Genomic DNA, 25,945 nt, shown 5'->3' with positions numbered 1-25,945 from the left:
CACCATTTATGTTTTGTACACTCAGTATATAAATATAAAGGATTGCAACAGTGTATGCACTTACTCTAGAGTGTAGGCCTACTGTATACCAAGCAACTGTAGGCAATGATGAAATAATTATTTGAAATAATTGCAATACATTTACACTGAATCAAATCAAATACACGTTTATTGGTTGCGTACACACACTTTTGCAGATGTTATCTCCGGTGCAACAGAATGCTTATTTTTCTAAGTCCAACAATGCAGCAATATCTAGCAATACAATAACAAAACACACATAATCCAAAAAGTAAAAAAATAATATATATAATTTTTGACAAAACAGAATGAGCAATAGCAGAAAGAGCAATTACAGAGTACGGAAGTAAATATACATGCATGTGAATGGTGTGTTTTGACAGAATGGACAGTATATGAATAGAAAAGATGAGCCATGACTAGATTACAGTATATACATATTAAGTGCTATATAAACATTAAAGTGACCAGTGTTCAATGACTCTAAGTACAAGGTTCATGGTAGGGTACTGGGTGGAAGCCAGCTATTACTGGCCTGGAGATGATCAGTCTCTCTGTCCCAGCACTGATGCACCTGTACTGTCTCCGTCTTGTAGATGGTAGCGGGGTGAACAGGCCGTGGCTCAGCTGACTGAGGTCCTTGATGAGCGTCTTGGCCTTTCTATGACACTGGGTGCTGTAGTTGTTGTGAGAACAAAATTGCAAGATTAGGGTATTATAATGTTGTTATTGCATCAAATCGTTATTTTATGCAACAGAATAAGGGGTTGTTAGAACGCTCATCTATGTGTGTTCTACTGAGAATGGGCCTCTGGAAGATTTACGATGTCTTTGGGTGATAGCGCATTCCAGAGCATAAGTTAATGTTTCTGTACTCGGGTACCAGGGGGAGATGGCTCTAGTATAGAGTTGGGTGTCTCCACACAAAGAGGACAGTTTTTACAGCAGATCCTTGTGACCCATTCCATACATCTGATGTTTGTCATGTAGACTGAATGAGGATTGACTTTGCTATAAAATGCTGTGGCTTAAACCAGCTCGTTGAGTTCTCAGTGATCACCTCCAGGGGTGATTACCGACCAGCTCCATTACTGCAGTAATTAAATAATAAAGTTGGATTGTTTTGAAAAAATCTAAAAGTCTCTCCTTTTGATTCTAATAATTCCAGCACAATGTCCTGGAGGGCAGGTAGTGTGCTTCCGGTGATGCGTTGGGCTGACCGCACCACCCTCTGGAGAGCCCTACGGATGTGAGCCTTGCAGTTGCCGTACCAGGTGGTGATACAGCCCGGTAGAATGCTCTCGATGGTCTCTGAAAGACACTCTGCAGTCACTCGATCTTTCAAGTAGTGACAGAAATCCTGTAATGCTTGTGGGGCCTACTGCAGGTAATGCTTCATAGTCACAGTATAATGATTACGACTTCCTGTACAGGTTAGCCTGTAAAGAATAGCCATTTTTTTAGCCCTGATTATTCAGCCCATGCTTTTCACGCTCCTAATTAAACTGCATATCTTTATAAGTTCCACTGCATTGTCTTCCATTACTTTTACATTCATGGTTTTTCTTTCTTTCTGATTCAATACTAGTTTAATTGACAGTTTCATGAAGGCAGCAGCAATTTCGGATTTATTTTTAACAAGAGAGAGAATGTGAAATAGAAAGGGTCAAAGCTAAATGAGTAATTCGTTATGAAGTGTTGCTCATCATGAAAGGATCTGTCTTCCTGTGTCCTCTGGATGTGTGGTGTCATGAAGTACTCAAAGGAAAACCCCATTGTTAATATAGTATTTGGCGCTGGAGGATTCCCCTTTATTTCTGTATACTTAAACATTTATCTCTCTGTCTTTGTGTCTGCTCCAAGCTGGATAGACTTTGCCCAGCATCGCAACTGGCGAGATAACAGTCTAGCTCTACACATGAATGTAAAACTGGAATAGAGGTAAATCCCAAGTTTCTGCTGCCTTCAAGAATTGGTCAATCAAACTAGTCTTGAATCAGAAAGGAAGAAAAACCATGAATGTAAAAGTAATGGAAGACAATGGGAAACAATGCAAAGGAACTTATAGAGATATGCACTTTAATTAGGAGCATGAAAAGCATGGGCTAATACAATGGCTATTCTTTGCAGGCTAACCTGTACAGGAAGAATGAATCATTATACTGTAACTATTAAGCATTAACTGGACAAGCAAGACAGCATTACTGTCATACTTGTTAGATCGAGTGGTTGTATAAATCAAATCACATTTTATTGGTCACATACACATGGTATGGGGCGGCAGGGTAGCCTGGTGGCCAGAGCGGTTATCTCGCCAAAGCAAGTTCAAATCCCTGAGCTGACAAGTTACAAATCTGTCGTTCTGCCCCTGAACAGGCAGTTAACCCACTGTTCCTAGGCCGCCATTGAAAATAAGAATTTGTTCTTAACTGACTTGCCTAGTTAAAGGTAAAATAAAAAAAATGGTTAGCAGATGTTAATGCGAGTGTAGCGAAATGCTTGTGCTTCTAGTTGTGACAGTAATATCTAACAAGTAATCTAACACATTCACAACAACTACCTTGTACACACAAATGTAAAGGGATGGAATAAGAATATGTACATATAAATATATGGATGAGCGATGGCCGTGCGGCATAGGCAAGATGCAATAGATGGTATGAAATACAGTATATTTACTCATATGAGATGAGTAATGTAAGATATGTAAACATTATTAAAGTGGCATTATTTAAAGTGACTAGCGATACCTTTATTAAATCCATTCATTATGTATACACGTGTCCTTCAGTGTAAATGTATTGCAATTGTTTTTTAGCCACTATTTCATCCTTGTCTACAGTTGGTTGATGTAGAGTATGTGCATACAGGGTTACATTCCTTGTAGATTTATACAGTATCTCACATTTGTAAATGTATCGAATGCTCCCTTAGCTCTGTTCCACCATTTATGAGTTCAGTCTATGGGAAGTTGCCCTTCAAAGTTCTCCTGGGGTAAAGCTGAGAATGTGTATGCAGTTGATAAAGACAGTGGGCCTATTGCACTTGTCCTCCACACCATCACAGCCGTGCTTCTTGTTGCAGAGATAAGGAGGCGGTTGCCTTGTGGGATCAGGCGCCGTCAAATCACAGATCAGGAAGAGGCTGTCGAGCAAGAAGAGGAAGACAGGGCAGGGGGTGTGTGTGTGTCTGTGTCTGTGTGTGTGTGTGAGTATTCACTCTGGTAATCATGAAGAGACACACCTATTGATAAGCTGCTGTCCTTGTCCACTGACACTGAACATCTGGCCTGACCTAGTATCCCCCAGCTAAGTGAACAGGGCTGAATGATAATCATGTTTTACCAGCCTCCCCACCCACATTAACCTTTATGAACAGGTGTTTGTACAGACCTCTGTTTGTTTGTCTACCCTTCTGCATTGTCGCTAACATTGTTCTACGAGGTCTAACTGCTGCCTGGGGGCATTTTTTAGTACGTACTGTGACTATTAAACTCTCATACTTAGTGAGGATGAATGGAATTGTAGTACTTAAATAGGATTATACAAGTAAAGAGGAAATAGCTCTAAAATATGATCTTGCCTGTTGTTTTTCATGGTGCAGCATGTTGACAGAATGGGCCAGAACAGGAGCACCTGTAACAGGAGCACCTGTAACTTGGCAGCCGTGGAGGAGAGGTTTAAAAGAGGATGGTCTGGATGTGCCTGTCCTGGTTCTGCCAGCCTAACAGTGACGAACAGCTACATTAATCAACCCTGTCCAGCAGACAAGGGGTGAGTCCAAAATGAACACTTCACCAAATTTAGCCGCTACTGAAAGGTTGCTTCCGCCTCCCCAGGAATACCCTGACCCACTTCTCCCTCTCCCTCCATATGTTTCCCCCTGCAATCTCCCTCCATTCTCTACCCCTATTTCTTTATTCAAGAGAATCTTCCCTTTGTTGATATTAAGGTTCACTTCCCTGAACAGTTAGTATGGGAAAATATGAAGTTGGTTTTGGCAGACTGAAGCACTATATGGTATTGTTATGCTGATGACTTTGTGGTTGGATTGATTACACAATCTAGGCTACTTTGCATTGCTGCTTGTCATATCGAAATAATAGAGACTACATTGTCAGGGTCAAAATACTTAACCTGTAAACAAGTGTATAGAAGAAGAGGATCTGATGCACCAATAGGATACCATTTAGGGTGTAAACACATTGGGTAGGTTTGGTGCTGCAGAGCCTGGCTCCAGAGTGATGGGCCTGATTGTTCTGGGGAGATAAGACTCAGGCTTCTCTGATGTAGACAGCTTCCTTTCACACAAAGACACAAAGAAGTGGACTGCATTGATTTAGAATCGATTCAAGGACCCAGACTTTGGAGATCTCTCCAGTTAGTTCTCGTCTAGCTGGGAGTGTGTTGAAGGAAGCAGATAATATTGTGAGAGAGGTGAGACAGCCAGATAACATAGTTAGAAAGCAATAGAGAAGAATTATATTATTGTGGAGCTATGATTTTCTCGCCCATCTAAAGGCTCCTGGTAGCGTCCCAATGGCCAATGAGATGTAATTTTGTCACGGTAAAATGAGCACCTGTCTGTTGAGCCTACAGGCTGCTGGTGGCCCGTTAGTTATGGTGAGAGAGAGTATGGCCATTTATCAGCTTGGGCGATTTCTTAAATGAGCACATATTGGGGCAGGTGACAGAGCAGCACGAGAGAAGATTAGGCCTGTAAATCGGCTGTAGCCAGAGAGCCGAAGTGACAGCAGGCATCTCCCCTGGATCTAATAGGAGCTAGGCTGTCTGTCTGTGGGCTCCTACTGCACAGGGTCTGTTCCACTATTCACAGTCAATTCCGGGGGCACTGGAGAGCAAGGTGCTGGTGTCACGTTTTGAGGCATGACCCAGGTGCAGACAGTGTTGAAGAAACAAAAGCTTATTCTTTAAACTGGGGCAGGCAAATGACAGGTCAAGGCAGTCAGGGGTCAATAATCCAGAAAGGGTGTAAGACACCGGAACAGTAGGCAGGCTCAGGGTCAGGTCAGGCAGAGGTCAGTAATCCAGAGTAGTGGGGCAAAGGTACAGGACGACAGGCAGGCTCAGGGTCAGGGCAGGCTGAACCGAGAAAATAAAAAAACAGGAGCAAGTACAGGCGGGAGCAGGGAAACAAATCCTGGTAGATTCTACAAACTAAAACGAATTGGCAACAGACAAACAGAGAACACACGTATAAATACACAGGGGATAATGGGGAAGATGGGCGACATCTGGAGGGGGGGGGGGGAGACGAGCACAAAGACAGGTGAAACAGATCAGGGCGTGAGAGCTGGAGTACCTACGGTATCCACGATAGGGAAACTGGGGACAGAAGGAAGGGAGTTGTCGCTGTTGTAATAATGGCATGCATGAAGGGGCCCTGGCAGAATTTTTGTCATGGTTTCTAATGCTAAATCAGAACAAGGGAAACAGACAGTCCATCATGACAATGACCCAAATGTAGAGACTTTAATTCTGCACAAATGTGAACTTGGAATTCAAAGAACTGTGTATCCCTAAAAACAAATGCAAAAACAGGAACCTCATTGTATAATGGATGTTTTCATATTGCCAGATTTGTGACTGTGTCTGTTTACACAATGATAAATCCCACACTTGTATTTTGAGTATGACTGCAGTCAGCCTGTTATTAATTGGCGTAGGTTTTGCTAAATGGGGTTACTTGAAGAACAGCACAGCCTTGGCCATGCAGAGCATGAGAGATGTGACAAGGCCACTGATGAATTTAAAACAATAGAGTCGACCAAGGAAAGAGGATCATATATTAAGTCATACAGACAAGATAAGTATGGGGGATCAATTATATTTGCCACAGATACAAAGGTTGATGGATTATGGCTGTTCCCAAACAGTAAATTAAAATGCAGTATATTTAACTCTCCAAGTGCATCTTCTGCAAAAACCTGTGATTGGTGCAGTCAGCAGGATGGAATTATAAGTGTCTTTGGTGGTTGGTTAAGACTCATTAAAGAGTTCTATAGTTGGGATCCTACTGAGTCTGTGTGCTTCTGAATAGCCCAGAAAATGAATATTGTGTTTCACCCATAATTTTTTCTCTCCTAGGGATTTGTATTAAAGAGAAAGTGGGCGTGCGGCAATCAGCTAATGGCTAGGCTGGCCGCAAGCTGAAGGCTATTAGCTGTGGTGTTGCACGGCAATTAGCTTGTGATTGCAAGAGACAGCTGAGACATGGCTGGTTTTCTCTGTGGACGATCTACTGTAGCGTTCCACTTAATGGGATGCTACTTAAAATGTTGTCCTTTATTTTTACGAGTAAAACTTTCCCAAACGCCATAACATGGACAAAATGTGTATTCCTTCACAGCTCAAAGGGACATTTGCACATCTATATCACAAAACAGCTATGAATTGGCAGTAATCATTTTGAACTGAAAAAACATTCCCTGATAATAGTATGCTGTTGACCTCCACTGGATCATCATGACTCTGTCATCCATATGGGTCCTTCATGTTCACTACTCTCCATTCTCCCCCTGCTCTCTCCTTCTCTATGCCTCTGAACATAACATGTTCTCTGCCATCGAGCTGTCACCACTCAACTGTAACCATGAAACATTGCAATGTCTGCCTTTTAGAAACATGTGCAAGCCGTTTTTTTATTTTTTTTTTATATGTATTTATATTTATATGTATTTATATGTATGTGTATATGTATGTATTTATATGTGTATGTATGTATATGTGTGTAGGAATGAATGTGTGTGTCTGTATGTACAGTTGAAGTCGGAAGTTTACATACACCTTAGCCAAATAAATTTAAACTCAGTTTTTCACAATTCCTGACATTTAATCCCAGTAAAAATTCCCTGTTTTAGATCAGTTAGGATCACCACTTTATTTTAAGAATGTTAAATGTCAGAATAATAGTAGCGAGAATGATTTATTTCAGCTTTTATTTCTTTCATCACATTCCTAGTGGGTCAGAAGTTTACATACACTCAATTAGTGTATGGTAGCTTTGCCTTTAAATGGTTTAACTTGGGTATAAATGTTTTGGGTAGCCTTCCACAAGCTTCCCACAATAAGTTGGGTGCACTGCGCCCGGCCCACCACAGGAGTCGCTGGTGCGCGATGAGACAAGGAGATCCCTACCGACCAATCCCTCCCTAACCCGGACGACGCTAGGCCAATTGTGCGTCGCCCCACGGACCTCCCGGTCGCGGCCGGTTACGACAGAGCCTGGGCGCGAACCCAGGGACTCTGATGGCACAGATGGCGCTGTAGTACTGCGCCACCCGGGAGGCCCGTGTGTCCTCAAGACATTTTGCCACAACTTTGGAAGTTTGCTTGGGGGATTGTCCATTTGGAAGACCCATTTGCGACCAAGCTTTAACTTCCTGACTGATTCCTGACTTAAGATGTTGCTTCAATATATCCACAGAATATTCCATCCTCATGATGCCATCTATTTTGTGAAGTGCACCAGTCCCTCCTGCAGCAAAGCACCCCCACAACATGATGCTGCCACCCCCGTGCTTCACGGTTGTGATGTTGTTCTTTGGCTTGCAAGCCTCCCCCTTCTTCCTCCAAACATAACGATGATCATTATGGCCAAACAGTTCTATTTTTGTTTAATCAGACCAGAGGACATTTCTCCAAAAAGTACAATCTTTGTCCCCATGTGCAGTTGCAAACTGTAGTCTGGCTTTTTTTATGGCGGCTTTGGAGCAGTGGCTTCTTCCTTGCTGAGCGGCATATCAGGTTATGTTATGTTACTGGATATAGATATTTTTGTACCTGTTTTCTCCAGCATCCTCACAAGGTCCTTTGCTGTTGTTCTGGTAATGATTTGCACTTTTCGCACCAAGGTACGTTGATCTCTAGGACACAACGCGTCTCCTTCCTGAGCGGTACAACGGCTGCTTGGTCCCATAATGTTTATACTTGCGTACTATTGTTTTTACAGATGAACATGGTACCTTCAGGCGTTCTGCCTATCAGAAGATTCTAAAGCCATGACGTAATTTTCTGGAATTTTCCAAGCTGTTTAAAGGCACAGTCAACTTAGTGTATGTGAACTTCTGACCCACTTGAATTGTGATACAGTGAATTATAAGTGAAATAATGTGTCTGTAAACAAATGTTGGAAAAATGACTTGTGTCATGCACAAAGTAGATGTCCTAACCGACTTGCCAAAACTATAGTTTGTGAACAAGAAATTTGTGGAGTGGTTGAAAAACAAGTTTTACAGTGGGGCAAAAAAGTATTTAGTCAGCCACCAATTGCGCAAGTTCTCCCACTTAAAAAGATGAGAGAGGCCTGTTTCATCATAGGTACACTTCAACCACGACAGACAAAATGAGAAAAAAAAATCCAGAAAATCACATTGTAATATTTTTTATGAATTTATTTGCAAATTATGGTGGAAAATAAGTATTTGGTCACCTACAAACAAGCAAGATTTCTGGCTCTCACAGACCTGTAACTTCTTCTTTAAGAGGCTCCTCTGTCCTCCACTCATTACCTGTATTAATGGCACCTGTTTGAACTTGTTATCAGTATAAAAGACACCTGTCCACAACCACAAACAGTCACACTCCAAACTCCACTATGGCCAAGACCAAAGAGCTGTCAAAGGACACCAGAAACAAAATTGTAGACCTGCACCAGGCTGGGAAGACTGAATCTGCAATAGGTAAGCAGCTTGGTTTGAAGAAATCAACTGTGGGAGCAATTATTAGGTAATGGAAGACATACAAGACCACTCATAATCTCCTTCGATCTGGGGCTCCACGCAAGATCTCACCGGTGGGGTCAAAATGATCACAAGAACGGTGAGCAAAAATCCCAGAACCACACGGGGGGACCTAGTGAATGACCTGCAGATAGCTGGGACCAAAGTAACAAAGCCTACCATCAGTAACACACTACGCCGCTAGGGACTCAAATCCTGCAGTGCCAGACGTGTCCCCCTGCTTAAGCCAGTACATGTCTAGGCCCGTCTGAAGTTTGCTAGAGAGCATTTGGATGATCCAGAAGAAGATTGGAAGAATGTCATATGGTCAGATGAAACCAAAATAGAACTTGTTGGTAAAACCTCAACTCGTCGTGTTTGGAGGACAAAGAATGCTGAGTTGCATCCAAAGAACACCTTACCTACTGTGAAGCATGGGGGTGGAAACATCATGCTTTGGGGTTGTTTTTCTGCAAAGGGATCAGGACGACTGATCCGTGTAAAGGAAAGAACGAATGGGGCCATGTATCGTGAGATTTTGAGTGAAAACCTCCTTCCATCAGCAAGGGCACTGAAGATGAAACGTGGCTGGGTCTTTCAGCATGACAATGATCCCAAACACACCGCCTGGGCAACGAAGGAGTGGCTTCGTAAGAAGCATTTCAAGGTCCTGTCGTGGCCTAGTCAGTCTCCAGATCTCAACCCCATAGAAAATCTTTGGAGGGAGTTGAAAGTCCGTGTTTCCCAGCAACAGCCCCAAAACATCATTGTTCTAGAGGAGATCTGCATGGAGGAATGGGCCAAAATACCAGCAACAGTGTGTGAAAACCTTGTGAAGACTTACAGAAAACGTTTGACCTCTGTCATTGCCAACAAAGGGTATATAACAAAGTATTGAGATGAACTTTTGTTATTGACCAAATACTTATTTTCCACCATAATTTGCAAATAAACTCATTAAAATTCCGACAATGTGATTTTCTGGATTTTTTTTCTTTCTCATTTTGTCTGTCATAGTTGAAGTGTACCTTTGATGAAAATTACAGGCCTCTCTCATCTTTTTACGTGGGAGAACTTGCACAATTGATGGCTGACTCAATACTTTTTTGCCCCACTGTAATTGTATGCAATCTTCCGACTTCAACAGTACATACAGACACAAACATATATATACATACAGTACCAGTCAATAGTTTGGACACACCTACTCATTCAAGTTTTTTATTTTTTATTTTTTTTATTTTTTTTTACTATTTAAAAAAAATAATTAAATGTCAGGAATTGTGAAAAACTGAGTTCAAATGTATTTGGCTAGGTTGTATGTCAACTTTCGACTTCAACTGTATATATATTTGCAAAAAAATATATGGGGGATTGGAAGTGACGCAGACATTGATGGAAGCTACAATCTATCTGCAATATTAAAGCTGATCTACCCCCCTAAAGAAAAAAAAAAAAGAAAGCATGCAAGCTGTTAGACTCTTTCAGGGAACCATTTTTTCTATAAGCAACACCAGTGTGTGTGTGTGTGTGTGCTTGTGTCTTTGTGCGTGTGTGTCTGTGTGTGCGTTCGTGCGCATGTGTCTGTGTGTGCATGTGTGTGTTTGATTGCTATATTTCTTCTTTCTCCTGTAACAGTTATACAATATGAAAGCCACAGCACAGATGTAGAGGAAGAGGGTGAGAGTCGTGCTGATTTTTGTCTGGTGCATGTTGTCAGGAAGGAGGACAAGGGGGACAGCTCCAATGTACCAACAGTACTGTAGTGGAGGGACCAGGGCTCTGATGTACCAACAGTACTGTAGCGGAGGGACCAGGGCTCTGATGGACCAACAGTACTGTAGTGAAGGGACCAGGGCTCTGATGGACCAACAGTACTGTAGTGAAGGTACCAGGGCTCTGATGTACCAACAGTACTGTAGTGGAGGGACCAGGGCTCTGATGGACCAACAGTACTGTAGTGGAGGGACCAGGGCTCTGATGGACCAACAGTACTGCAGTGGAGGGACCAGGGCTCTGATGGACCAACAGTACTGTAGTGGAGGGACCAGGGCTCTGATGTACCAACAGAACAGTAGTGAAGGGACCAGGGCTCTAACGTAGCAACATAACTGTAGTAGAGGGACCAGGACTCTGATGGACCAACAGTACTGCAGTGGAGGGACCAGGGCTCTGATGTACCAACAGTACTGTAGAGAAGGTACCAGGGCTCTGATAGACCAACAGTACTGTAGTGGAGGGACCAGGGCTCTGATGGACCAACAGTACTGTAGAGAAGGGACCAGGGCTCTGATGTACCAACAGTACTGTAGTAGAGGGACCAGGGCTCTGATGTACCAACATAACTGTAGTAGAGGGACCAGGGTTCTGATGTACCAACATAACTGTAGTGGAGGGACCAGGGCTCTGATGTACCAACATAACTGTAGTGGAGGGACCAGGGCTCTGATGGACCAACAGTACTGCAGTGGAGGGACCAGGGCTCTGATGGACCAACAGTACTGTAGTAGAGGGACCAGGGCTCTGATGAACCAACATAACTGTAGTGGAGGGACCAGGGCTCTGATGGACCAACAGTACTGTAGCGGAGGGACCAGGGCTCTGATGGACCAACAGTACTGTAGTGAAGGGACCAGGGCTCTGATGGACCAACAGTACTGTAGTGAAGGTACCAGGGCTCTGATGTACCAACAGTACTGTAGTGGAGGGACCAGGGCTCTGATGGACCAACAGTACTGTAGTGGAGGGACCAGGGCTCTGATGGACCAACAGTACTGTAGAGAAGGTACCAGGGCTCTGATAGACCAACAGTACTGTAGTGGAGGGACCAGGGCTCTGATGGACCAACAGTACTGTAGAGAAGGGACCAGGGCTCTGATGTACCAACAGTACTGTAGTAGAGGGACCAGGGCTCTGATGTACCAACATAACTGTAGTAGAGGGACCAGGGTTCTGATGTACCAACATAACTGTAGTGGAGGGACCAGGGCTCTGATGTACCAACATAACTGTAGTGGAGGGACCAGGGCTCTGATGGACCAACAGTACTGCAGTGGAGGGACCAGGGCTCTGATGGACCAACAGTACTGTAGTGGAGGGACCAGGGCTCTGATGGACCAACAGTACTGTAGTGAAGGGACCAGGGCTCTGATGGACCAACAGTACTGTAGTTAAAGTACCAGGGCTCTGATGTACCAACAGTACTGTAGTGGAGGGACCAGGACTCTGATGTACCAACAGTACTGTAGTGGAGGGACCAGGGCTCTGATGGACCAACAGTACTGTAGTGGAGGGACCAGGGCTCTGATGGACCAACAGTACTGTAGTGAAGGGACCAGGGCTCTGATGGACCAACAGTACTGTAGTGAAAGTACCAGGGCTCTGATGTACCAACAGTACTGTAGTGGAGGGACCAGGGCTCTGATGGACCAACAGTACTGTAGTGGAGGGACCAGGGCTCTGATGTACCAACAGAACTGTAGTGGAGGGACCAGGGCTCTAATGTACCAACATAACTGTAGTAGAGGGACCAGGGCTCTGATGGACCAACAGTACTGCAGTGGAGGGACCAGGGCTCTGATGTACCAACAGTACTGTAGAAAAGGGACCAGGGCTCTGATAGACCAACAGTACTGTAGTGGAGGGACCAGGGCTCTGATGGACCAACAGTACTGTATAGAAGGGACCAGGGCTCTGATGGACCAACAGTACTAATGTGGAGGGACCAGGGCTCTTATGTACCAACATAACTGTAGTGGATGGACCAGGGCTCTGATGTACCAACAGTACTGTAGTAGAGGGACCAGGGCTCTGATCTACCAACATAACTGTAGTAGAGGGACCAGGGTTCTGATGTACCAACATAACTGTAGTGGAGGGACCAGGGCTCTGATGTACCAACATAACTGTAGTGGAGGGACCAGGGCTCTGATGGACCAACAGTACTGCAGTGGAGGGACCAGGGCTCTGATGGACCAACAGTACTGTAGTGAAGGGACCAGGGCTCTGATGGACCAACAGTACTGTAGTTAAAGTACCAGGGCTCTGATGTACCAACAGTACTGTAGTGGAGGGACCAGGACTCTGATGTACCAACAGTACTGTAGTGGAGGGACCAGGGCTCTGATGGACCAACAGTACTGTAGTGGAGGGACCAGGGCTCTGATGTACCAACATAACTGTAGTGGAGGGACCAGGACTCTGATGTACCAACAGTACTGTAGTGGAGGGACCAGGGCTCTGATGTACCAACAGTACTGTAGCGGAGGGACCAAGGCTCTGATGTACCAACAGTAGTGTAGTGGAGGGACCAGGGCTCTGATGGAAAAACAGTACTGTAGTGAAAGTACCAGGGCTCTGATGTACCAACAGAACTGTAGTGGAGGGACCAGGGCTCTGATGTACCAACAGTACTGTAGTGGAGGGACCAGGGCTCTGATGGACCAACAGTACTGTAGTAGAGGGACCAGGGCTCTGATGGACCAACAGTACTGTAGTAGAGGGACCAGGGCTCTGATGGACTAACAGTACTGTAGTGGAGGGACCAGGGCTCTGATGGACTAACAGTACTGTAGTGGAGGGACCAGTGCTCTGATGTACCAACAGTACTGTAGTGGAGGGACCAGGGCTCTGATGGACCAACAGAACTGTAGTGAAGGAACCAGGGCTCTAATGGACCAACAGTACTCTAGTGGGGGGACCAGGGCTCTGATGTACCAACAGTACTGTAGTGGAGGGACCAGGGCTCTGATGGACCAACAGTACTGTAGTGGAGGGACCAGGGCTCTGATGTACCAACAGAACTGTAGTAGAGGGACCAGGGCTCTGATGTACCAACATAACTGTAGTTGAGGGACCAGTGCTCTGATGGACCAACAGAACTGTAGTAGAGGGACCAGGGCTCTGATGTACCAACAGAACTGTAGTGAAGGAACCAGGGCTCTTATGTACCAACAGAACTGTAGTAGAGGGACCAGTGCTCTGATGTACCAACAGAACTGTAGTAGAGGGACCAGGGCTCTGATGTACCAACATAACTGTAGTAGAGGGACCAGTGCTCTGATGTACCAACAGAACTGTAGTGAAGGGACCAGGGCTCTGATGGACCAACAGAACTGTAGTGAAGGAACCAGGGCTCTTATGTACCAACAGAACTGTAGTGAAGGGACCAGGGCTCTAATGTACCAACATAACTGTAGTAGAGGGACCAGGGCTCTGATGTACCAACAGTACTGTAGTGGATGGCCCACGGCTCTGATGTACCAACAGTACTGTAGTGGAGGGACCAGGGCTCTGATGTACCAACATTACTGTAGTGAAAGTACCAGGGCTCTGATGGACCAACAGTACTGTAGTGAAGGGACCAGGGCTCTGATGGACCAACAGTACTGTAGTGGAGGGACCAGGGCTCTGATGGACCAACAGTACTGTATTGGAGGGAACAGGGCTCTGATGGACCAACAGTACTCTAGTGGAGGGACCAGGGCTCTGATGGACCAACAGTACTGTAGTGGAGGGAACAGGGCTCTGATGGACCAACAGTACTGTAGTGGAGGGACCAGGGCTCTGATGTACCAACAGAACTGTAGTAGAGGGACCAGGGCTCTGATGTACCAACAGAACTGTAGTAGAGGGACCAGGGCTCTGATGTACCAACATAACTGTAGTAGAGGGACCAGGGCTCTGATGTACCAACAGTACTGTAGTGAAGGGACCAGGGAATTCAAGTCTTCCTTTTTTATCTCCAACAACTAACTTGGCTTCAAAGATAATCTTGAGCTGAATGCAAACAGACCAAATTAATACTCTTCTTGAAGCTATTGTATAAAGCCCTCAAAGCATTAAGTCATGGTTTGATTAAGTCATTTAGATATTAGAAGTAGATGAGATTTTGACTTGATGATAATCCGTGGTCTCTGTGTAAATGCATTTTTCTTGTTAAAAAAGTTAAACTCTTTCCAGTGACTAGAAAATGACCACCTCTACCTGAACTTTCTCTTAATCTATATTCCAATTTCACAGTGACTGGTGATACCTCAATATTGTATTATAAATCATGCTATGTAGGCTTAATCTTTTATGGGTACCAAACATTCACTAACTCAAGCACACAAATATAAGTGTGTGTACTGTAGCTCATTATTCATTTAACTGCCTAGTTACATCTTTCCCCTCACGGCTGCTCCATGCCATTCTGTTCTTAATGGAACCGAAAAGGTACACTTAGAGAAAAGGCTGTCCCCTTAGGAGAACCCTTTTTGGTTCCATGGAGAACCCTATATGGTTACACATAAACCCTTTGGGGCTCCATTTAGAACCCTCTGTGGAAAGGGTCCTACATGGAACCCAAAATGGTTCTTCAAAGGGTTCTCCTACAGGGACAGCCGCAGAATAATTTTAGGCTCTGGATAGCATATTTTTTTCCAAGAATGTACAAGCCCTTTGATGTTACATGGTCTGATTGATTGAGTCGTGTAGGCTGCGTTTAGACAGGCAGCCCAATTTTGTTCTTTTTTTCACTAATTGGTCTTTTGACCAATCCGGTCAGCTCTGAAAAAGATGTTAAAATATTTGATGTGATTTATGAAAAGACCAGTTGGTGGAAACAAGATCAGAATTGGGCTGCCTGTCTAAACGCAGCCGTATAGACCAGTTTCTTTATCTGCATTGTCTTCTCAGTAAATATTGTAGTTGTAGTAAGTAGAAGAAACCCAGTGTCTTTACTCTAAATGCGAATCATCAGTGAGAGCCATCCATCTGGGGCTTCTCAGTGACAGAGGTAGGGGTATTGTGAGTGACTTTTTTCAATGGGGCGGCAGGGTAGTGGTTAGAGCGTTGGACTAGTAACCGGAAGGTTGCAAGTTCAAACCCCCAAGCTGACAAGGTACAAATCTGTCGTTCTGCCCTTGAATAGGCAGTTAACCCACTAGGCCGTCATTGAAAATAATAATTTGTTCTTAACTGACTTGGTAAAGGTCGTGGGTAAAAATAAATAAAAAATAGGATCCACAAGATTCCTGTCTCTGATGATTCCTGGGGATGTTCCTGGGGAACTTACCCACGATGCAGCCCTTATCCTTGGGCCAATTCCTAGAACAGTGGAGGAGCCTAGTGATATTGTGTTTATATATACTTTTTTGTATACATTATTTTTCGTCCCTCCCTCTTCTTCCAGTGTGCAATGTGCCTGGGAGAGCAGCTCCATTGCCATCAGCTTCATTGTGTACCTTGAAAAGAGTGTACATGAAAAGAGAGTGAGATGCCTCCCCTGCGGTGGATTAATGATTTATTGCACAGCCTTCTTGCTCTTCTCATCTCACTTGTAAGGGGGGGAAGAGAGAGTTTAACAAGCACACTTGTTTTCACCCAGCCCTCAGATAGTTCCCATTTAGAGCAATGAGAAATGTGCCATGGTGCCACTCTGTGCAGCTGTGACCCAGTTCATAGACTCTCACCAGCACAGTGTCAGTGGGGAGGACACCAGATCCAGAGTGGGCACACACATTTGATTTGCTGGGGCATACACACCATCCCCCTACACGGGCACTGCCACAGCTTTCTATAGTGCCAACCTTCCAATGACAGACGAAGGCAAAAACGGCATTTGTTGACTTCAAATGTGGCCATCATATCTTATAAAAAAAATTGTGAACTTAGTTTGTTTTAATTTCTTAGCTTGTCAAGAGACTTGCTGTATTTAACAGCAGTTAATTCTGTATAAGACTAGTCATGGCATCCATTTTGGCAGAGGACCTACAACCTGGCAGAAGAACACTGCACTTTAGAGAAAGACTTTATTCATGGTATCTGTGCCCAGGTACTCCAAGTCGGAGAAAGGAAGCGACTGCACCTGATGAAACCGAAAACCCCATTGGGATTCTCATTAGCTGACAAGATTTAGCACTTAAAATACTGCATATTGATTTCATACAAAGTCTAAGGGATTAGGGCAACCCAATTTCACATTTTGAAAGGAACATCAAATAAAATGAGCTTATTAAATAGAAAAAATACTTTAAAAATAAAGTTTTAAATAGATTTTAACAGTAAGAGAGATGAACAGGGCAATATAGCACCTTGCTGCTATGTCTGTGAACGCATATCTACCTTGTTAAAATGTTAACAATTAAGTCCATATTTTCCCTTTGAAAGAGAGATCTTGAAGTTGAATACAGTCTTGACCATTCACTCTGTTTTATCTTGTCTCATTCTGTCCTCAACTTAAACTATTCTGAATAATAGTTGCTAGTGAAATATTGAAAATGATTTCCTTACCAGCATCTGATAACCATCCATTCTAATCCTTTAGTGTGATTAGACCCAAATTCAATCAGTTTCAAATGAAACCCCCCTCTTTTCTGGCTAATTGTCTTTCATTCATTGTGGGAACATCATATCTTTCATCAGTAGTTTAGAGAGTCTCCATTATTAGAGCTTTAGAAACAGCTGGCCACGGGGTTGGTTTACTATGGGCCTTCTGCATTTAAACTGGGGGATAACTTTACTGACTCTGGCACAGGTTGATTCTGTGTCAATACACAATTACACTTGCGTGGATGTACTCAGTCACAACCGTGTTGGAGCCAAAACCTCTCAGCATTAACCAATGACGCAATACAGTGCTCTCTAAATGCCAAATTAATTCCTAGATCTATTTTTAGCTTCTTAAATAAATCCTTTCCTACAGTAGCAATACAGTGATCTCCCTCATCTCAATATGAACTATGACCACACCATTCAACAGATTCAACAGTGCATTGGATATAGGAACAGCTTGTGTGTAGAGCTCAGTCATCCATGGGGATAGAGTTGTTGATGCACCTGTAAATTCTGTGTCCTGTGCCTGGAGATACCTGCCCTTATTAAGACTCATGTACAATCACTGCGTCTGGCTGTTGGGTCTGTGTGTTTTGATGTCATTTCTCAATTCCATACAACACAGGACTCCCCCTTGATGATCTTTTTCATATGACATTGATTTATAAGGAGGTTATTACAACTGACAATGATGGATAATGCTCCTGTATTTATGATAATTATATTGAGATTAAACATGTTTCAGATATTTAAAAAGTCAAAAACGATTAAAAAGTAAAAGAAGTGAAAGAAAGACCTGTTGCTATGGTTCCTTGATCAGTCATTTATTTGAAAGTAAACATTTGAAGAATGTGAGGTTTACTCTCAGGATATTTCCTCTTTATCCAGACACCATTTTCTTCTATTTTGTCTTGCCTGTAGGTGACAGCCTTCCAACAACTTCCATATAGCATAGCCAGCAAAACCTATCCAACAACATATCGTTTGTAAACACATTGCAATTACAAGAAAATGACTCCTTAGTTTGCCTTGCCTGTCATGTGAAAACACAGTTTGTCACGCAGTTCAAGTTTCGCAATCAGAAAATATCTAGCTCTCAAAAGGTTTCAAACAGGCTGTGTGATTGAAGTCTGTCAGAGCTTCAATTACTAGTGCAGATAAATGTAGAAAGCAGTGACATGGGAGCAAAGAAAAGACTGAAGTGGACAAGCCAAGACAGGCTTCAGTGAGCCTGTCAATGAACCACATACTTCAAGAGAAAGCTTGAAAGTTTCCCGGGCTGAGAAACCTTCCCCTAGAATGGCATGGTCTTAGTGCCTAATTGGGCTGATTAAAGGAACTCCTAAGCCGGCACTTTTGATTAAGTGGAGTGATGGGGGTGATAAAGCCTGCCTGTCAGGTGGGCCAGGCCTATTAGATGGACAGAATGAAGGGGAGTTCACATTTTCCTCCATCACCACATCACAGGGAGAGAAAGAAATGAACACATCAATCGTTATGAAATCATTATGGGCTGTAGCCATCAAATATAAAGTCACATCTACAGTATCTACACCTACAAATATAAAGGTACATCTACAGTATCTACATCTACAAATATAAAGCCACATCTACAGTATCTACATCTACAAATATAAAGTAACTCCTACAGTATCTACATCTAAAATATAATGTTACATCTACAGTATCTACACCTACAAATATAAAGTTACATCTACAGTATCTTCATCTCCAAATATAAAGTCACTTCTAGAGTATCTTCATCTACAAATATAAAGTCACATGCACATCTACAAATATAAAGTCACATCTACAGTATCTACATCTACAAATATAAAGTTACATCTACAGTATCTACATCTACAAATATAAAGTCACTTCTAGAGTATCTTCATCTACTTCATCTACTTACTTGCTATATTGTATTTACCTTGCCACCAAGGCCTTTTTTGCCTTTACCTCCCTTCTCACCTCATTTGCTCACATTGTATATAGACTTGTTTATACTTTATTATTGACTGTATGTTTGTTTTACTCCATGTGTAACTCTGTGTTGTTGTATCTGTCGAACTGCTTTGCTTTATCTTGGCCAGGTCGCAATTGTAAATGAGAACTTGTTCTCAACTTGCCTACCTGGTTAAATAAAGGTAAAATAAAATAAAATAAAATAAATCTACATCTACAAATATAAAGTCACATCAACAGTATATACATCTACAAATATAAAGTCAATTCTACAGTATCTACACCTACAAATATAAGTCACATCTACAGTATCTACACCTACAAATATAAGTCACATCTACAGTATCTACATCTACAAATATAAAGTCACATCTACATCTCCAAATATAAGTCACATTTACACTATCTACATCTCCAAATATAAAGTTACATCAACCGTATCTACATCTACAAATATAAAGTCACATCAACAGTATATACACCTACAAATATAAAGTCACTTCTACATGATCTACATCTACAAATATAAAGTCACTTCTACAGTATCTACATCTACAAATATAAAGTCACATCTACAGTATCTACATCTACAAATATAAAGCCACATCACAGTATCTACATCTCCAAATATAAAGTCACTTCTACAGTATCAACATCTACAAATATAAAGTCACTTCTACATTATCTACATCTACAAATATAAACTTACATCTACATCTAGAAATATAAAGTCACATCTACATCTACAAATATAAACTTACATCTACAGTATCTACATCTACAAATATAAACTTACATCTACAGTATCTACATCTACAAATATAAAGTCACATCTACAGTATCTACATCTACAAATATAAACTTACATCTACATCTAGAAATATAAAGTCACATCTACATCTACAAATATAAACTTACATCTACAGTATCTACATCTACAAATATAAAGTCACATCTACAGTATCTACATCTACAAATATAAAGTCACATCTACATCTACAAATATAAAGTCTACATCTTCAAATATAAACTTACATATTCAGTATCTACATCTACAAATATAAAGTCACATCTACATCTGCAAATATTAAGTCACATCTACAGTATCTACATCTACAAATATAAAGTCACTTCTACAGTATCTACATCTAGAAATATAAAGTCACATCTACAAATATAGAGTCACATCTACATCTACAAATATAAAATCACATCTAAAGTATCTACATCTACAAATATAAAGTCACTTCTACATGATCTACATCTACAAATATAAAGTCACATCTACAAATATAAAATCACATCTACAGTATCTACATCTACAAATATAAAGTCACATCTACAGTATCTACATCTACAAATATAAAGTCACATCTACATCTACAAATATAAAATCACATCTACAGTATCTACATCTACAAATATTAAGTCACATCTACAAATATAGAGTCACATCTACATCTACAAATATAAAATCACATCTAAAGTATCTACATCTACAAATATAAAGTCACTTCTACATGATCTACATCTACAAATATAAAGTCACATCTACAAATATAAAATCACATCTACAGTATCTACATCTACAAATATAAAGTCACATCTACAGTATCTACATCTACAAATATAAAGTCACATCTACATCTACAAATATAAAATCACATCTACAGTATCTACATCTACAAATATTAAGTCACATCTACAAATATAGAGTCACATCTACATCTACAAATATAAAATCACATCTAAAGTATCTACATCTACAAATATAAAGTCACTTCTACATGATCTACATCTACAAATATAAAGTCACATTTACAAATATAAAATCACATCTACAGTATCTACATCTACAAATATAAAGTCACATCTACAGTATCTACATCTACAAATATAAAGTCACATCTACATCTACAAATATAAAGTCACATCTACAGTATCTACATCTACAAATATAAAGTTGCATCTACAGTACAGTATGTAGCCTGCTGTATCTGTTTCTCCAAGAGCTTCTAGGAACTGACAAACCACATATAATTCCTGAGCTGATGCTAGAAGGTATCATTCATATAATATGCATAATCTAACAGCTCTCTAGTACATCTTGTTTTGGTCAACTCTTCACTATTCGCCATATTTTTCTCAAGTCTTATGATTTGAGAATAATCTTCTTTAAACCAACGTTTTTCACGGCACAATACAGCACTTGTAGTTGGCAGATAGCATACCATTTTCTTTGAAAGATATTGGAACAAAAATATGATTCAATTTAAAAACAATAACAAGAAAAGGAGAGGAGAGGCTTCTATGAGATCCTGAGGGCATGTGCCATAATTAAATTTGGATGCCACAAAAACAGTTTGTTACTTGGCTCTACTCCAATGACTTACTGTATGTGTGCTGTGTACTCTGCGACTTTGTCAGTGTGCCCCTGCACCCCTGCTGGGTCCGCCTGGTCCCTGTAGGCCAGAGCCTGCATGATCTTCTGGCCATCTTGATAGGACAGTCTACGTTGCCAACACACAGCAGGGCACACACAGACACACACACACTAAACACAAGGGGCAGGTTTCTCTTGAAGGGCCGGGATGAAACTGAGCCTCTCAGTATAATTTAGGAACAGCAGTCTCTGAAAGACATTGGGTAGTTGGAAACTTGGCATTGACAGGTTGGGGTGGGATGAAGATTTGACATGTGTGGAGAGAGTCACATTGAGGCTTTGGGTTTAAGGTATCTCTCACACCTGGTTTAATTGGTCATTTCAGATCAGATTTACCCTGAAAAATGTGCCTGCTAGTTTTTACACATTTTGTAGTGTGGAACTAATGCAGGTAAGTTGGGTAAAAATATCTTGACCTCTGATCTGATTCAAATCAAATCAAATCAAACTCAGCAAATGGTATGTGTGAAAGCCACATTAGACCAGAGAGGATGTGCTCTCTCTCTCTCCTTCCCTACTATTCATCTCATCCACTGTCTGTCTTAAGTAGCACTTTGAAAACTCAGCCAGATGCATTTTGCAGGAGCTACTTAATAATGCCTTGTGATCTGAGGGAGAGGGAGAAAAAGAGAGGAAGAGAGAGAGCGACTGGGGTATAAGAATAGCTGGTAGTTCAGGATTAACAGATAACTACTCTTTCATATGAACCATGTCATGACAATATGCCCATTACGTGAATCATTGAAGTTTCAAAGATCTGTTTTGCTACTGCCGCAGACATTGGGAAAACTAAGTTAAAAAAATTCAGTCCAAGAACAATCTTTTGAGAAGACATGAGAGGGTATGGCCACTATGGAAACAGGCCTATTCCTAGTCATACTACTGTAGCGGCTTGGTACAACCCTCTAAACTATCTTACTTCAACACCTCCTTACAATAACCATTGGCATTTCCCTCAGTTAACTTCCTTTTCTTCAATTCATTGACAATCGCATATCTTATGAAATTCCTTTTGGCCCTATTTTTTTTATAAAAACATTTATTTGAAGAAGAAAAAAGCTTTACATTCCTGGTTGCCTATAGCCTCACTCGTCACTTATCACTACACCATTAATTATTCATATATAAAGGCAGTGTCTTTTGTAAGGTTTTGATATGTACATAAAATCTAAGGAACTACCAGGGCTGGTCATGGTTACTGTCGCTCCAAGTGCCAAGGTAATTTGAGATGTATACAGTTTCATGCATGTTAAACTGTGTGCAAATTCCCCCAGACTCTCTTTCCACCAAGCATTGGTTTCCTCTCAGTCCTGGTCCAGCGACAGTTTGTGATGTAATTCCAAAGCTGTGACATTTACGTCCAAATGGTAATTGATTCAGAGGAAGCTGTTGGTATGCAGCTACAATTTAACAACCCGTCTCAGGGGGTGTCAAGCTGTGGGAAGGAGAAACAGGAAATGAGTTGTACTGAATGTTTACCGAATGCCAATTTGAGACTGCCCACGTTCCACACCACAGAGAGGGCAGCCAAGCCCGGGCAACTGTGTAAGAGGAGATTGGAACAGATTTCTTGTTCTCCACGTTCTGCTTAGCGGCTTACCTTACTCTACAAACATCCAGGCCCAGCACAACCCTGGTTGTGAGACAACCCTGGTAGTGAGGCGACTATTGATTGGGGCCTGCAGGAATAAAGGAACCTAGTGCATGCTATCCAAGCTCTGTGCTGTGTTTACTGGTGCGGCATAGTCTCCACCACTGCAAAGCCAAGCCGCCACAACAGGGACAGACAAGCAATAGTAATCCCCCAACTTCCACAGACGCTGTCAAGCTTTTCCCAAGGAAAGTCTGGCATCAACCTCAATACAAACCACCCAGGATTTTTTTTAAATGCTAAAAGAGTCCCTCACAATTACTTCTCAACAGTATTGACCATGGTCATTTATAAAGCTGACATCGTAAAGACGAATGCAGTAATGACGGGCATTAAACATGACCCTTGGCGATCATCAGCAGTGGTCATTTTGTGCTATTGTCCTCATTACACTTCTCTATAACAGCTGTGTATACCAATGTGCTTATAGCTACTCATTTATCATGAACCACATTAAGAGGCAATTAAGGAAACATAATGTTATCATGGCAGAAGAAAATTGTATATCTGTTCTCTTAATGTTGTTCAGAGGGATAAAAAGAGAACACTCATAATGGTCCTGTAGACATTTTCACTGTGTTCGTGTGTCTGTAGCCTACTTGTGCTGGAGATAATGAAATGTCAGTCTCAGTTAGTGAAGGACCAGGTTAGTGTACAATTGTCTTTCCCTGCAGTGGTTGAGTTATTAAAACAGTGTTTTCCTCCATACAACAACCAATCTTAGCTGCCATGATGCCTTCCCAGAAATGCATGTTTGTTCATCCAAAAGCAACTATGACACACCGTGCTGCCTGTCCTCTGTTCCCCCACCCTCCCCTATTACTGTCTGGGGGGTTGTTTCTGTTTTACTAGTGCTTTTTACACTCACACATTTTGTTTCCTTTCAGTGTGTTTTGCTGCACTGAGATTCCACCATGTGTGAAGATAAACTTGTATAATGTCTTCTACCATTACAGAAATAAAATGAACCCCCAAGGTCGACAATATGTCCGCATCCAATATGTCCACCTCGATTGTGCAATGATGTTGTTATGTCTCCACTAACTGTGTCCTGGACTTATCGTGATGTTCAATACCCAAATGGTGAACTACATCACACAGTGTCACGTCAAGTAAGTAACAAAGCGGTCCACATGGAAGTTTAACCGACCCTTCTACTATGCCCTTCCTCTGAATCACAGAGCACTGACGTGTTGGAGGGAGATAAGGTTTTGCTGGCGTTAACCGCTAACAGCACACCACACAGACAGCCACTCCTTTCATGGTCTGAGCGTGCCAGCAGCAGCAGCAGTTGCCTCAGTCAGTGCTGGCTGTGCAGCTTTGCTGGGGCTGATAAAGCGAAAGAGGGAGAGAGAGGCAGTGCTGCCACAGCTTTGCTCTAATTTTCCCCAGACTGGCTGCTGTTCCTCTTTACTCTGTCTCTCTCTGATAGCATGGTGTGGTGGAACAGACACAGGCCAGAACTGCCTCCTCCTCCTCTTTCTAACCATAACACTTTCCCTCCATCCCTCCATGCTCACTTTCTCTCCACATGCCACATGGGTCTTAACTTTCTTTGACACATCCCACTGGACCATGTTGTGGTTCTTTACTATGTGTCGGTGCATTTCCCGAAAAACGGCATGAAAGCAACCATATGGATACGGCAAAAGTGTTTGAAGTCAGTAACAACTATGCCGTTCTGGCTTTACTCTCAAATTGGAGATAAGGAGTAGGCCACACAGAAGCTGCCTAGTATGCCCCAAATGACTAACTTTGATAACATCAGCTTTGATAACATCGGCTAATTTCCCCATGCCTATCTGCTCTTGAGAGGAGTTCGCTTGGGCCTGTCAAAATGAGGGAGATAGGGTGCTATTACATATGTTCTCATTAAATTGAAAGGTGTATTGGTAGTTTGAAGTGGGTTTACTTCTACATCTCAGAGGACATTCATGTAGATTTACCATAACCCTTCCAGACTCAATGATTTTGTGACTTTGGAATACACGGATGTGGGCTGATGGTACTTCTAGGAATTCAAATCTTATAAAATCTTATACAAATGCCTTAAACAATTCATTTTTCAAAGAGTATTTGCTTTTTTGATAAACATTTGGACAGTTCCATTAACTCAAAAATACCCAAACATTTCAACATTACACACTACTCTGTTTTGCATAAGAACTGGGGCAGACATTTTGGTTATGCTCTGAGCTGAAGCCCAAAAAGACGTCCACATACAGTCCCTGATTGAAAGAGCAGGTTTTTAGACACACATCAAACAGATGTTGTACAGTAGGTGGGGCATATTCATGATGTCATAACAATGACACCTCATTATTGTCACTTAGTCTTCTGTTTGGAGAAAATATAACATTAGACAGTATTGTTTCCAATTAGTTGTTGTTTCAAGATGTTGCTCATTCCACTTAATTGGGAGAAAACAAGAGAGCAGAATTCCCAGGTTGGAACCCTAATGATTTCATTTTTCGGAGGAATAGTCTCATTATTCCTGAGCCAATGTCGACCCAGTCGTTACCTGTCAATGCTTTTTGCTGAGGCTAGCTTTCTCCGCCCTAAGCTGTTAAACATTAATGGACAATCCTTCTTCCCTTTGTGCTCGATATGACATCTGATGTGTCATTTTGACTGACAGAGAGTCGGGGGGCTAATTTGCAAATGCTGCCATCCATAGCATCCAGTGAAGAAACACATTTATCAAAAGCCCTGTGCCCTTTTCTTGTCTCCTTGTCATATTAGCTTCTGAACACTGTCAGGGCAGCGTGGAGATTATGGATTTCATTTCAAAGGCCTCACTGTTTTCAAC

This window comes from Oncorhynchus mykiss, chromosome 13 (genome assembly GCF_013265735.2).
Source record: "Oncorhynchus mykiss isolate Arlee chromosome 13, USDA_OmykA_1.1, whole genome shotgun sequence".
In the NCBI taxonomy this organism is placed as follows: domain Eukaryota; kingdom Metazoa; phylum Chordata; class Actinopteri; order Salmoniformes; family Salmonidae; genus Oncorhynchus; species Oncorhynchus mykiss.
The sequence above is the reverse complement of the archived record's forward strand: the minus strand, read 5'-3'. Positions refer to the sequence as shown.